At 43.4% G+C, this 13007-nt stretch overlaps 1 protein-coding gene across 1 annotated transcript in view; it reads right to left on the bottom strand.

Moving 5' to 3' along the window:
* Window positions 1-5193: 5193 nt before the first annotated feature.
* PPIH (peptidylprolyl isomerase H) overlaps window positions 5194-13007 on the bottom strand; it is a 70481-nt gene continuing 62667 nt past the window's right edge. The window contains exon 10 of the mRNA XM_073603373.1: window positions 5194-5828. The gene's annotated coding sequence lies outside the window, so the exon portion shown is untranslated. The remainder of the gene's footprint in view (window positions 5829-13007) is intronic.

The raw sequence follows: 13007 nt of genomic DNA, 5'->3' as shown, positions 1-13007 counted from the left end.
TTCTCCAGCACTGACCTGGAACAAGTATGCAGATCATTTCTGACTCCCCACCCCTGTCTTTACTGATCTGTATGCTTGTTCAAGATCAGTGACTCAAAGTACTGAAAAAAAAAGACAGCCACGCAACTAGCATTTCCAGAATCAGTGATCTGCCCATACAAATGACCAGGATATTCAGCAACATAACTGAACCAGGCAATCATTAAATAACATAGGAACTGTGCCAAATGAGTGGACTGAACAGATCGCCTTTCACTCATTCTGACACACACCAGCTTTAAAAATCACCAGAGCCCCATATGGACCTCTTATCAGTTTACACCTGTGCTGGAATACTTCAGCCTTCCTCGAGTTCACATATCTATGCTGTTTAGAGGAGATAATGTCAGTTTGTAATGAAAAAGTAAAGCAGCTCAGGAACTTAGATTTCCACTTGCACTGGTGTGAAGGTAAACACGCAGTCCAGATGTCACAAAAGCATAGAGGCGAAAATAAAGGGCCAACCTTGAGCCAGCTCTCGTCCCAACCTCTGGTACTACAGTGCTCTGGCAGGCCGGTCAATATGCCATGTAAACTGCAGATTGCTGTGCGACAAAAGAAACACAGAGAGTCTGCAGCTCATATTCAGCTGACTTTTTCCTCTACCAAACACATGGGCAGTCATTGGATTCCAACGTTGGTTCTGTCCAATAACTAAATCATACCCAAGACCAAGTGATTCTAAAATCAAAGATCAAAAAGACAATCAATCTGATTTAAAGGGACGATGACCCATGTGGACTGTGCCATTTAAAAGGAAAAAAGTGCCTTTTCCCAAGACAGGGTAAGCAATGGGTTTGCAATAGAAATAGTCACTTTGCTCATTTGAGGTCTCTTACTAGCCCACACTTTGACCCACTAATACTCTCCTATCCTGTTCCCTGTTCTCCACTGCAAATACTTGCAGTGCTTCTGGGTATGGAGGAGCACATGACCTCCTCCAGTGGCGGCCGGTGCTCAAAATTTTTTGGGGGGGGGGGGCAAACTGTAAAAAAAAAAAAATAAATCAAACTCAGCCATTGTACCCATAAATTGCTGCTACTGTGCCATCAAACACAGCTACTGTACCCATCAATTGCTGCCAGTGTGCCCATCAATTGCTGCCAGTGTGCCCATCAATTGCAGCTACTGTGCCCCATCAATTGCCGCTACTGTGCCCCATCAAATGCTGCCAGTGTGCATCGCCCGGGAGTTGGGACTGTCTCGCAGCGGGTCACGGTGGCGTCCTCCACGTCCACGCTCCTCGATGTCTCCGGCCCTCTCTATTAGGCGTCCAATCACAGCGCCTGTGTCAGCGAATCAGGTGACAGGTAACCAGACCCGGGCACCCGATTGCCTGAGAGGCGGGTCAGTGTTAGGAAAGCGATTTATTGGGCCTAAGTGGCCAACTGCCAGGCTGGGGCACTGTCACAACAGAGGAGTGACATCATCAGCCTAGTACAAGCTTGGACACCAGCCAACACAGAGCTTACCCAGCTATTGATTCCTAAAGAGAACGTCAGGGGAGCGCAGGGAAGGTGGGCTAGTATAGGGAAAATGACACACTATGGGGTGGATTTACTAAGGGTAAATAGACTGTGTAGTGTGCAAGTGAAGCTGCACTCATTTTCCTTAGTAAATGTAAATACGGTAAAGCTTCATTTTGTAAAGAATACCCAAGCAGATGCAAGAAAATTGTACAAAATGATTGGATGATGGAAATCAGCAAAGCTTTACCACATTTACTAAGCTCTGGGAAAAATTAGAGCATAATTCATTCCAGAAGAAAGCTTGTAATCCAAAGCACTCATATCAAAGCGAGTTTCCCCATAGGAGTCAATGGAAACTCAGCTAATTTGTTCCACAGTGAGTGCCTATTTTATGCAGGACCCTATGTGGCCAGGAGGTGGGGGGGGGGGCACCGGAGACACTCGGAAACCGCTCTGAGACGCTCAGATGCACTCGAAGACACTCGGGAACAGTCTGGCCAAATGTGGTACTGCACACCCCACTGGCTTGAATCCTGCTCGTCTTGCAAAACAATGCTAAAATACCAAGTCGGGATTTAAAAAAAAAATATTAGCTCGTATTCCGAAACACTCGTAAACCATGTTACTCGCCATCCGAGGTATTACTGTACTTTCAAAGTCTATGGGGGCTGCCATCCAACTGAAAATGCTACCTATCTAGCTGTGCCTAAAGTACTTTAACCACTTCAATACCAGGCACTTATACACCTTCCTGCCCAGACCAATTTTCAGCTTTCAGCGCTGTAGCATTTTGAATGACAATTGCGCAGTCATGCTTCACTGTACCCAAACTCAATTTTTATTATTTTTTTCCCACAAATAGAGCTTTCTTTTGGTGGTATTTGATCACCTCTGGGATTTTTATGTTCTGCCAAACAAATAAAAAAAAAAAAAGACTGAAAATTTTGAAAAAAAAAACAAAAAAACGTTTATTTTTGTTTCTGTTACAAAACGTTGTAAATATAAGTTAGTTTTCCTTTACAGCTTTCGGGGGGAGGAGGGAGTGGATACCTGTCAAATCCAGGTATCTGCTCCCACTTCCGGGGAAAGATCGCCAATCTGTGAGGCGAACTCCTCCCTGCCCCACCCCACCCTTCCCCCCCGCAGCTATCTGGGAGACACACAGGTCCCAGAAGACAGCAGGGACCATTCAGAAAGCGCAGCGCGACTTGCTTCCCTTGGCAAGGATGCCGTGCCTGCACCGGAGCCGAGGGACGGGTTGGCTTCAGGTGCCGACATCACGGGTTCCCTGGACAGGTAAGTGTCCTTATATTAAAAGTCAGCAGCTGCAGTATTTGTGGCTGCTGACTTTTAAATCATATTTCCCCAGGCAGAACTCCGCTTTAACCACTTACATCGTTATACGTCGGCACTTTGAAGGGGGATATCGTTGCTAGGCAGCAGCTAGCTACCATAACCCCAGTATCCTCTTCTTCAGCGGGCGGTCCGCTTTCAGATAAAAGTGGCCTCTGTGGGGGATTCGCTGCAAGATCACTTTTATCGGCGACGGGAGAGGGCCCCCCTCCTGCTGTGCTCTGGTGCCCTCCACCGCATTCCCGGAGCCACCGGCAGCGGCGATCGGGTCCTTCTCCCCGTTAGGTATGGAGATGACTGAGGGGAAGATGGCCCCCACCCGTCTCCATACCATTGCAGGGCAGAAGCAACGTCAAAATGTCATTTCCACCCATAGCTCTTAAAGAAACTTTTATTTTTAACAACATTTGTTTTTGTTTCTATTGCATTTTAGTGTATATATGAGACCTGAGGTCTTTTTGACCCTAGATCTCATATTCAAGAGGTCCTGTCATGCTTTTTTTCTATTACATTCCTTGTAATAGGAATAAAAGTGACACAATTTTTTTTTTAAAAGAACAGTGTAAAAATAAAAAATAAAAAGGGGGGAACCTAGGATGGAAAAGGACCTGGAGGTCCTAGTAGATGATAGGCTCAGCAATGGCATGCAATGCCAAGCTGCTCCTAACAAAACAAACAGAATATTGGCATGCATTAAAAGGGGGATCAACTCCAGAGATAAAACGATAATTCTCCCACTCTACAAGACTCTGGTCCGGCCGCACCTGGAGTATGCTGTCCAGTTCTGGGCACCAGTTCTCAGGAAGAATGTACTGGAAATGGAGCAAGTACGAAGAAGGGCAACAAAGCTAATAAAGAGTCTGGAGGATATTAGTTATGGGGAAAGGTTGCGAGCACTGAACTTATTCTCTCTGGAGAAGAGACGCTTGAGAGGGGATATGATTTCAATATACAAATACCATACTGGTGACCCTACAATAGAAATAAAACTTTTTCGCAGAAGAGAGTTTAACAAGACTCGCGGCCACTCATTAAAATTAGAAGAAAAGAGGTTTAACCTTAAACTACGTAGAGGGTTCTTTACTGTAAGAGCGGCAAGGATGTGGAATTCTCTTCCACAGGCGGTGGTCTCAGCGGGGAGCATTGATAGCTTCAAGAAACTATTAGATAAGCACCTGAATGACCGCAACATACAGGGATATACAATGTAATACTGACACATAATCACACACATAGGTTGGACTTGATGGACTTGTGTCTTTTTTCAACCTCACCTGCTATGTAACTATGTAAAAAGGTAAAATAAATAAATAAATAAGAAAAAAAATAAAGTATTTTTAAATGTGACACGTCCCGCTGAGCTTGTGCGCAAGTGAACGTATACGTGAGCAGCGCCCGCATATGAAAACGATGTTCAAACCACACGTGAGCTATCGCCGTGATCGTTAGAGCGAGAGCGATAATTCCAGTAAGAGACCTCCTCTGTAATTTAAAACATGCAACCTGTAGAATTTTTTAAAGATCACCTATGGATATTTTTAAGGGTAAACGTTTGTTGCCATTCCACAAGCGAGCGCAATTTTGAAGCGTGACATGTTGGGTATCAATTTACTCGGCGTAACATTATCTTTCACAATTTAAAAAAAGATTGGGCTAACTTTACTGTTGTCTTATTTTTTAATTCAAAAAAGTGTATTTTTTCCAAAAAAAAGTGCGCTTGTAAGACCACTGCGCAAATACTGTGCGACAGAAAGTATTGCAACGACCGCCATTTTATTCTCTAGGGTGTTAGAAAAAAAATATATAATGTTTGGGGGTTCTAAGTAATTTTCTAGCAAAAAAAAATTATTTTAACTTGTAAACAACAAATCTCAGAAAGAGGCTCGGACCTTAAGTGGTTAAGTGCTCACACAAACAGATACAAGAGAGTATATAGAAACTGTTAATCTAGGCAACATTTCTCCACCACTCTGATGGCTCTCCCGCTTGGGAAAAGTGGGGTTCTTTTATGGCCCGGGGCAGCGTTTAATTCAGCATGCCTACAGAACACGGTTATGTGCACTGAGCTATTCAGCTTAGTGCAATCTTTCGGTGGTGGTGGTTGCTGAGTGGGTACCAAAAATGATCACCAAGCACCCCTTTTAGTCTGTACTTTCCTGTACTGGTGACAGCCAGACTCCCCTTTTCTAGTATGGGCATCATGGGGACATGAAGTGTGGGAAACTCTCACTGTATAGACTGCAAGAATGAGGCCATGATATTCATAAAAAGAGTAAGAAAATACACATCCACTGTACTGTTGCATTACACAGATCTTTTAGTAACACACAGCTAGCATTTTTTTATTTTTTATTTTATTAGAAAATAAAATGTAAAAAAAAAAAGTGTCACATGTTGTCAAGAAAATTCCATTTGTCAGGAGAGGAAACCTGCACTGAGAAACTATGGCAGACCAACAATGCCGAATGCTGCTTCTGAAAATGCTAGATGTCTGGCTGTTATACCAGGCCACTGGTTTCACTGCTTTCTGAGTCACTGATCAAGAATGATAGATCTGATTTCTGTCAGAGTCAGAATTCTGATTTTTACAGGCTCCATGCCTATCCTGGTCGGCGACTTAGAAGGCATCAAACGCAAACAGGTTGTTGACTTTTTGCCTTTTTTTAAGCTGCGTCTTTCCCTGCACATTCTTCTTTGCTTTTATAGCAGAAGGTATTGAGACTGCCAGGCAACTAGCATTTTCAGCAAGAGGGCAGCTAGAGTATTTCTCTCAATACAGGTTTCCTTACCTAGAACGCTCATTTCAAACAGTCCACTGGGTCCTGCTCCTTAATCTGTAGTCCAATTTACAACGTCTCTGCAGAAAATAGGACCCCATTATGTACAATGGCATCATACATGTGAACGCACACCGGCTCTCTCCATCTTTCTGCAAAGGTGGTATGTGGAAAACCTGGTGAAGGATATCTGGAAAATGAAATGACATGGTGAATAAATTGCTGCAATGAGGCTTGTGACAGAACATGAATCATTTTAATAAAGCGAGCCAGTAACCGCACCTCCAGGTGATGTATAACCACATTTCATCAGTATGTATAATGCACAGCTAATGAGGGCTTTAGTAACAAGTTACAATCACAACTGGAAGGTTTAAAGTTGAACTCTGGGCAGCTATAAAAATTCCATTGGGGTACCCTCCCTGCACCTGTATATATATATATATATATATATATATATATATATATATATATATATATATATATATATATATATATACACATGATTTACAAACATGCGGAAATGCAGCTTGCACATATTTATGTCTTGTGGTTCCATTTATTTCGAATGGTCTGCTTCATGCATTGTGTTGTGGGGCAGTGTGCCCTTCTGCGAATGGGCTCTTTATTTATGTATGGTCTAGGAGGGGTGTAATGCATTTGTCCCCATCAATTGTCCTCATATTACGCCACATCCTCGTCACCCAACTGCACTTCTGACATCTTACATAAAGGTGCATCTCATAAAATTAGAATATCATCAAAAAATGTATTAATTTCAGTAATTCAATTTAAAAAGTGAAACTCATATATTTTATATAGATATGTTACACACAGAGTGGTATATTTCAAGGATTTCTTATAATTTTGATGATTATGGCTTACAGCTAGTGATAACCCAAAATTCAGTATCTAAGAAAATTAGAATATAACATAGGACCAATAAAAAAGATTTTTTATACAGAAATGTTGGCTTACCGAAAAGTCTGTCCATGTACAGTATAGTATGTACTCAATACTTGGTTGGGGCTCCTTTTGCATGAATTGCTGCATCCATGCGGTGTAACATGGAGGTGATCAGTCTGTGGAACTGCTGAGGTGTTATGGAAGCCCAGGTTGCTTTTATAGCGGCCTTCAGCTCATCTGCATTGTTGGGTCTGGTGTCCCATCTTTCTCTTGACAATACCCCACAGATTCTCTATGGGGTTTAGGTCAGGCGAGTTTTCCGGCCAATCAAGCACAGTGATAGCATAATTATTAAAGTGGTTGTAAACCCTTACAATCCACTTTTCACTACAGGTAAGCCTATAATGAGGCTTACCTGTAGCTACCCTGGATATCTCCTAAACCATGCAGGTTTAGGAGATGTCCCCTGTATCAGCATGTGCCGACGTCATCGGCACATGCGCACTGAAGCAACAGTGCCATTGCTTCAGCTGCGTGCGGTTACCGGCGGCTCCTGCGCGCATGCCCAGGAGTGACGTCATCGCGGCTCCGACCAATCACAGCGCCCGAGCCCGCGATACCCAGAAATAACTCTGGGAGTGATCTCGCCAGCTGGAGAAGGTGTATGGGGACCGCAGCGGGGGCTTCGACCTAAGGTGAGTATTTCATAATGAGCTAGTATGTGATGCACACTAGCACATTATGCCTTTGTCTTGCAGGGTTTTTTTAATAATTTTTTAGTGGGTTTACAACCACTTTAAACCAGGCATCGGTAACTTTTGGCAGTGTGGGCGGGTGACAAGTACTGCTGGAAAATGAAATCAGCACCTCCATAAAGCTGGTCAGCAGAGGGAAGCATTAAGTGCTCTAGAATTTCCTGGTAGAGGGCTGCACTGACTTTGGACTTGATAAAACACAGTGAACCAACACCAGCAGATGGCATGGCTCCCCAAATCATCACTGACTGCGGCCAGCAAACTCACCTGAACTAAACCCCATAGAGAATCTGTGGGGTATTGTCAAGAGGAAGATGAGAGACACCAGACCCAACAATGCAGACGAGCTGAAGGCCACTATCAAGGACACCTGGGCTTCCAGAACACCTCAGCAGTGCCACAGGCTGATCACCTCCATGCCACACCTAATTGATGCAGTAATTCATGCATTGTTCAGTAAGAACAAAATTGCTAGGAGAGGTCAAAGGGTTGTTTTTAGCAAAACTTTCTTCAAGTTAAAGTGATTGTAAATGCAATTTTTTTTTTAACAAACAGGTTTATACTTACCTGCTTTGTACAATGGAATTGAACAGAGCGGCCCCGAACGTCCTCTTCTCAGGCTCCCCTGGCTCCCTCTCTCCAGCTAGTTCCTCCATATGAAGCCGCTTCCTATGGGGTACTCATGCAGGCCTGCTCCTGAACCCCACTGCCTGCCTCTATAGACACAGACAGTGGGACTCCCTCGTCACTGGCTTTGATTGACAGGAATAGGAGCCAATGGCCAGATGGGTCACCTCTGGATCGAATCAAGGCTCAGTGGGGGGAGAGGGGGCATGCTGATGCCTAAACATTTTTACCTTAAAGGGGTTGTAAAGGTTCACATTTTTTTTTGATAAAAATAAACATGTTATACTTACCTGCTCTGTGCAAGGATTTTGCACAGAGCAGCCCCGATCCGCCTCTTCTGGGGTGCCCCGCCAGCACTCCTGGCTCCCCCCTTCATCGGGAGCCCTCCATGGAGAGCAAGCTTTCCATGGGGGCACCCGTGCGGGCACGCTCCCGAGTTCCACTGCTGCGTCCACTGACACAGACAGCGGGACTCGGCCCCCTGCTGTGTCACTGGATTTGGGTGACAGGAGCGGCAGCCAATGGCTCCCACTGCTATTAATCTATCCAATGAGGTCAGAGACAGCGGCTGGAACTGCTGGGCCCGTGCACGTCACTGGAATGGATGGGCTCAAGTAAGAAAAAGGGGGTGCTCTGTGGGCAGCTGCAAAATCGAAGGTATTTCACCTTAATGCATATAATGCATTAAGGTGAAAAACCATGAGACTTTACAATCCCTTTAATGCAAGGAATACATTAAGGTAAAACACGTTTAGGCTTTATAACCATGTTAAAGCTGACCTCCAGCCTTCCCTTCAGTCTTGCACATGTGTACATGCTCCACTCAGGTACTGCAATTACTTACGCTGATTTCACTGCACACTGTAAGCTTCTCACAGTGTGCATTAGAAGCTCCAGTAAGTCAGATATAGCCCATCGGTCCAGCACCATCTAGCCCTTTTCACTCACTAGATTTCAGTTCTTTCTATAATGGAGGCTCAGCATCACACATGGGCTTTACCTAGGACAGTGTGCCTCTGAGACTGACATTCACCCATCAAAGTATATTAACCGCTTCAGCCCTGGAAGATTTGGCTGCTGAATGACTGGGACATTTTTTGCGATTCGGCACGGCGTTGCTTTAACTGACAAGTGCTCAGTCGTGTGGCGTTGCACCCAAACAAAATTGATGTCCTTTTTTCCCCCACAAATAGAGCTTTCTTTTGGTGGTATTTGATCACCTCTGCGGTTTTTATTTTTTGCGCCATAACCAAAAAAAAAAAAAAACGACAATTGTGAACAAAAAAAAAAAACAATATTTTGTACTTTTTGCTATAATAAATATCCCCAGTTTTTTTTTTTTTTTTTAAAAAAGCTATTTTTTTCTCAATTCAGACCGATATGTATTCTTCTACATATTTTTGGTAATAAAAATCACAATAAGCGTATATTGACTGGTTTGCGCAAAAGTTATAGTGTCTACAAAATAGGGAATAGATTTATAGCATTTTTATTAAATATATATATATTTTTTTTTACTAGTAATGGCAGCGCTCTGCAATTTTTTTTTTATCGGGACTGCGACATCGGACACATTTTTGGGACCATTGGCATTTATACAGCGATCAGTGCTATAAAAATGCACTGATTACTGTAACAATGTCACTGGCAGGGAAGGGGTTAACACTAGGGGGGCGATCAAGGGGTTAACTGTGTTCCCTCTCTGTGTTCTAACTGAAAGGGGGATGGGACTGTCTAGAGGAGACGACAGATCGCTGTTCATACTTTGTATGATCAGTCTCTTCTCCCCTCAGAGAACCCGGGATCTGTGTGTTTACACACACAGATCCCGGTTCTCGGTGTGTCACGAGCGATCGTGGGAGCCCGGCGGTCGGCTCCGGGGGGGTGAGCAGCGGGCGTGCACGCACCCCTAGTGGCCACAGGGCGAAGCGACGTTACGTAACGTCGATTCGCCCAGCCGTGCCATTGTGCCGCACTAAAGCTGCGGTGGCTGGTCGGCAAGTGGTTAATATCTCCACAACTCTTCCCAAGATCCAGTCCACTGCTTGCATCAGGACTGAGGGTTCCATAGAGAAGTACTGAGGCTGTGATGTTTTCGGGAAGCCATGTACAGCAGCTTGCCAGCTCCTCCCCACCAATCACGGTTTGCCTGTGTTGCATAGAGAAGCAAACTGACCCAGTGATGATATCACTGGGTGTAAAGAAAAGTATGTAATAAAGACAGAAAGATCTTATTTAAAAATGTTATTAGCATGGTGTTGAGGGGGGTGGGGAAGAAGATCCGGAGAAGGCAAAGTATAAGCAGATTAAACTTCGGCTTTAATACTGTGGTGGGTCAGAGGGCTGGCAGATGTCTTGCTGACTGCCACTTCTGGTGAGAAATCTGTCCATCTACTGCTGGCCTGGGAGTGATGCTTATTAAAGGCTTATGAGGGGGGGGGGCAGCTGCTAGTATAACAAAGCAGAACCCTTAAAATGTATCTAAATCCAAGAACAAAAATTGTATATAGTGCAGCATACCAATCCATAGATCGGGTGGCTGATCTTTTGTAAGGCTTTTACCTAGAGCTGCACCGAATGGAAAATTTTGGTGCTGAAACCGAAAATGCAGGATGCACTTGGCCGAAATCCGAAACTGACAGTTTTTAAAAAAATATATATTTTTTTATATACAATTGTATTATATTCGACTTTTTAACTAATATATATTTAAATGAATATGAATGTACTGTCGGCCATTATTGGCACCTTTAGAGCAAGAAAAGCTCAAGAAAAATGCATCCCTTTAAATTCTATGTAGTGTCTTCACACTGGTCCGTTGCGTATCTGTTGTGGTGTTAAAAAATCCTGCTTGCTGCATTTTTGGTCAGTTAACCAGTTCCCTACCGCTGTAGTGTAAAATGACGGCGGCAGGAACCGTTCCTCCCTCCGGGTGGGCGTCATATGACGTCCTCGGCTTCCCGGCATTGTGGAGAGCGCGCGCTCGCCGCATCACTGGGGACCCCATGCGCGTGCCCGGCGGCCGCGATGTCCCCTGGGCACACTCGATTGCTCATCACAGAGCAGGGACGTGGATCTGTGTATGTAAACACACAGATTCATGTCCTGACAGGGGAGAGGAGAACTGATCGTATGTTCATTGTACAGAGGTACACCGATCGGTCTCCTCCCCTCATCAGTCCCCTCCCCCCACAGTTAGAGTCACTCCCTAGGACACACATTTAACCCCTGCAGTGCCCCCTAGTGTTAACCCCTTCCCCGCCAGTCACATTTATACAGTAATCAGCGCATTTTTTTATAGCACCGATCGCTTTATAAATGTAAATGGTCCCAAAATAATCTCAAAAGTGGCCGATCTGTCCGCCGCAATGTCAAAGTCAAGATAAAAATCGCAGATCGCCGCCGTTAGTAGTAAAAAAATTAAAAAAATTAAAAATGACAAATCTATCCCCTATTTTGTAGACACTATAACTTTTGCGCAAACCAATCAATAAACGCTTATTGGGATTTTTTTTTTTACCAAAAATATGTAGAAGAATACATATCGGCCTAAACTGAGAAAAAAAATTGTTTTTTTTTTTTTAAAAATGGGAAATTTATAATAGCAAAAATGAATAAATATTGTGTTTTTTAAAAAATTAACGCTCTTTTTTTGTTCATAGCGCAAAAAATAAAAAAACACAGAAGTGAAATCAAATACCACCAAAAGAAAGCTCTATTTGTGGGGAAAAAAAAACGAACAAAATTTAAAATTTCAGTACAACGACCCATGACCGCGCAATTTTCATTCAAAGTGTGACAGCGCTGAAAGCTGAAAATTGGCCTGGGCAGGAAGGGGGTGAAAATGCCCTGTATTGAAGTGGTAAAAAAAAAAAAAAAACGCACAATAAAGGCACCTCCCTATTGAAATGCATTGAAAACGGAACAAGAACGCATGAATAACGCAACCATGCTTTTTGCTACAGATTTTGAGTCACATGACCTATAACACACCATAAGCACAGTAAAATCGTGGCAAAATCACATGCGTTTTCAGTGCCATTATTGGCTCCTTTTTCTCTTATCTGTAAAATGTAGATAACGCCATTTTTGGCTGATATGTTTTGACTGCCGAGATTTCGATGCACCTCTACTTTTACCTTTTTATTTAGCTGCTAGTAATCCTGACAGTAACGCCTTTCCTGTCCTAGGTGACATCACCGTTCTGTATTTATGGAGAAGCAGTGTTGTCACCCTAGGAAAGAAGGGGTGTCAAGAATACAGAACGCCTCTTCCTCCTATATTATGGAAATGAGGAGAGGAGGTGTTCTGTAGTCCAAGAGTGCAATGTTATAAGAACACAGTAAGTTCACAAGCTTTCTGGCAGGATCAGCAGGCATTTTTGCACTTATAAAAAACACCTATACTACGTTTTTAATGGTACAGTGCCTTGAAAAGTATTCAAACCAACTGAAATTTTCCACATTTTTGTCATGTTAGAACCAAAAAAATGAATGTATTTTATTGGGATTATATGTGATAGACCAACACAAAGTGGCACATAATTATGAAATGGAAGGAAAATGATAAATGTTTTTCAAATTTTTTTTACAAATAAATATGTGAAAAGTGTGGGGTACATTTGTATTCAGCCCCCCGGAGTCAATACTTTGTAGAACCCCCTTTCTCTGCAATTACAGCTGCAAGTCTTTTTGGGGATGTCTCTACCAGCTTTGCACATTTAGAGAGTGAAAGGTTTGCCCATTCTTCTATGCAAAATAGCTCAAGTTCTGTCAGATTGGATGGAGAGCGTCTGTGAACAGCGATTTTGCCACAGTTTCTCAATTGGATTTAGGTCTGGACTTTGACTGGGACATTCTAACACATGAATATGCTTTGATCTAAACCATTCCATTGTAGCTCTGGCTGTATGTTTAGGGTCGTTGTCCTGCTGGAAGGTGAACCTCCGCCCCAGTCTCAAGTCTTTTGCAGACTCTAACAGGTTTTCTTCTAAGATTGCCCTGTATTTGGCTCCATCCATCTTCCCATCAACTCTGACCAGCTTCCCTGTCCCTGCTGAAGAAAAGCTTCCCCACAACATG

This window comes from Aquarana catesbeiana, linkage group LG10, assembly GCF_042186555.1.
Source record: "Aquarana catesbeiana isolate 2022-GZ linkage group LG10, ASM4218655v1, whole genome shotgun sequence".
NCBI classification, from domain to species: domain Eukaryota; kingdom Metazoa; phylum Chordata; class Amphibia; order Anura; family Ranidae; genus Aquarana; species Aquarana catesbeiana.
This window is presented reverse-complemented; position numbering and strand designations above follow the sequence as displayed.